Raw genomic sequence first — 2,964 nt, 5'->3', positions numbered from 1 at the left:
ACTGGCATCAGTGTAAAGAAGGAGAGGTGCATGTGGCATGGAAATAGTGAGAGGAGCAGCAGTTAATAGGGCATTCTTTTGCGTCACAGAAGGCCGCTTCTTGAAGGCCAACCCTACTTCAGGTCTTTTAGCTGGCCCTTAAGGGAAGCTCAGTGGGGGCCGAGAGTGGCGCCGATTGCTGGCAAGAAAAGGTGATAATAGTGGATCATGCCCAAGAATTCTTGTAGTGCTTTGATGGACGAGGGCATGGGGAAGTTTTGAAGGGCAGCTACCTTCTCAGGGAGTTGGTAGACTCCTTCAGAAGTGATACGGTGCTCCAAGAACGATGCTTCGATGGTGCAAAAGGTAAACTTGTTGTACCGGATTACAAGATCATTCTGTTGTAGGCAGTCAAGCACGATGCGGAGATGATGGAGGTGTTCCTCTTTGGAGGAAGAGAACACTAGTATGTCGTCGATGTAATAAACATAGAAGGGGAGGTCCCCTAAGATGCCATCCATGAGACGTTGAAAAGTGGCTCCAGGCATTACGAAGGCTAAGAGAAGAGTGATTGAAGGTGTGTTTCCTGAAGGGGGTTGATAGTGGTCTCGGGGATGTCGTCTGAGTTCATGGTCACCTATTAATACCCCTTCAGGAGGTCAAGCAATGGGAAAACCTTTGCTTTTTACAATCAGTAGGTCATAAAGGTGAATTTTGAGAGGGGAAGTTATCTGGTTCTGTCCGCATGTCCAGGTGCCTATAATCCCCACACTGACACAGAGAGCCATCTTTCCTCTGGATGATATGCATGGGTGACAACCATTGGTTTGAGGCCTTCTGGCAATGACCCATTTCTTCGCATACAGCGAATGTTTGTTTAGCGGCTTCCAAATTATCTGGTGCCAGACGTCTGAATCTGGTAAACACTTGGGGCTCCGTCGTCTTGATATAGTGATAAATACCGCGTGTCCCAGGAACCGTGGTTGGTTGACAGAGCTCTCGACGGAAAACCTCCAGGTACAATGTGAGGAGGTGGCCATAAGCATCCGTGGGTGCGCTGATGTGGTGAGCGAGGTCAGAGGGGTCGGGTTGGATAGGTGTCGGGGAGTTTGAATCCACGATGACTAACAGCTGGTGAGCTATATCAACCAGGAGTATTGGCAATGTGACATCAGCAATGACATGCTTCCAAAACGGATTTTGAGCAAAGCAAAAAATCTATTTTTGGGTGATAGGGCCATGTCGTCCTGATGGAAGGTTCCTTTAGGCAGTTTTTTAAGGGATATTTGACTACAGTGATACTCTCAGAGCCTTGACCGTAGGTCTCCAGAATCCTTACTCCTGGCGTGAGTATCCTTAAATAACTCTTAAAGATATCGCATAATATCAGGGGACGTATTTCTACATACGACACATGGCAATCTTCACCCCGAATAGAGTTTTCGCTCTGAGGGGGAAGAGTGGCGGAATTGAAGGGGAGCCGTCATCCAGGTTACCCGGTGGATCCCCTTCCCATACTACTACGGCAAACTATTCCTTGTTGCAATTAAGCATGGATAGCCGCAGATAGAGTAGTTTCAGGTGGGGATTTGTTACATTTATGTATACTCCTTTTTGGAAAGGAGGGCAGGTCCATCAGGACGACATGGCCATATCACCCAAAAATAGATATTTCGCTTTGCTCAAAATCCATTTTTTGGGCTCAGCCATGTCGTCCTGATGGAAGTTTACCTGAGAATTACTTGAAAGTACTATATCTGTGGGTTTGTATAAGTGCCTTTACCTTGATTCAGATTCTATATGGTCACTCAGACCACATGAATATATGACACTAATGTTATTCGTCATATCCACTGAGTTTGGAACTAACTTGGGGCTTCCTGCCCCCTGCAGGGAATATGTCAACACTGACTATAGAAGTGTCAAGGTTTGTATTCGTGAGAACAAAGTAGAATATATTTATTACTAGTATGTTCACACATAGGAGTAAATTCAAGTATTTTTTTTTCTAGGAAAAAAATTAAAAGACTCTGGCTAGTTTTATTCGACTACTTGTGGGGCGAATAAGACGCAAATACATTTAACGTATTTTTTGTATAGACAAAAATAAATACAACAACGAATGTATTAAAGTAGAATCCTTTCTTACATAAACAACACTCTCAAAGTACATATATATTTATCACCTGTAAAGGAAGAAATATATATTAGTATGCCACTCAAAAAAATTGCAAAATTATTAGGATAATTTCACTTAGATGTTGGATATGTTTAAACACTGCGTACGGATGTACACACGGCACTGGTGTTAGTGGTTAGATTCTACACCTATAAAGAACAGTTCAAGGGTCACCATAGTGATCCTCAATAAAAGGTATTACACTCAAAGGTGTTAACACCTTTTCACCCTTTCACTCTAAAGTCCCAAACAGTTCACTGTTCATCGCAGCACTAGACAACAGTTTTTATAACACTACCTGCAGCCACCACAAAGTGTTTTATTTCATGCACTTGCTTCACATAATGTTTATAAAAGACTCTAGAAGATTTCCAACCAGTATATGAGTGGAGTCTATCAAAGTCCCTATGCTGAAAGAATTTCAGCGAGGAAGCAATTTTTCTCGGATAATGACCTGCGGGTGTACTGTCGGGATCCGCTCTGCGTATAAAGTAGGTGAGCTTCACCCTCAGTTGTTTTAGGGATAAGTTGGATTCAGAGGTTTCGTCTATGAAGAGCTGTCCTCCCTTGAAGTCTGAAGTTCTTTGAAGATTGACCTTTAGACACTCTACTGGATATAGAGAGACATCTTCCTTCAAAGGGGGGATTCTCCAAGGACCCCACCTTTTGGTGGGTAGCTCGTTTTTGGCGAGAAAGGTAGGATCGGGAAAAATATTCAGTTCTCCCTCTTCTGTGAACTGAATATGGCCCTTGTCTCTTGATAGGGCAACTATTCCACTAACTCTAGCCCCTGAGGCTATAGCGAA

Source organism: Palaemon carinicauda, chromosome 9 (assembly GCF_036898095.1).
Source record: "Palaemon carinicauda isolate YSFRI2023 chromosome 9, ASM3689809v2, whole genome shotgun sequence".
Classification (NCBI taxonomy): domain Eukaryota; kingdom Metazoa; phylum Arthropoda; class Malacostraca; order Decapoda; family Palaemonidae; genus Palaemon; species Palaemon carinicauda.
The sequence above is the reverse complement of the archived record's forward strand: the minus strand, read 5'-3'. Positions refer to the sequence as shown.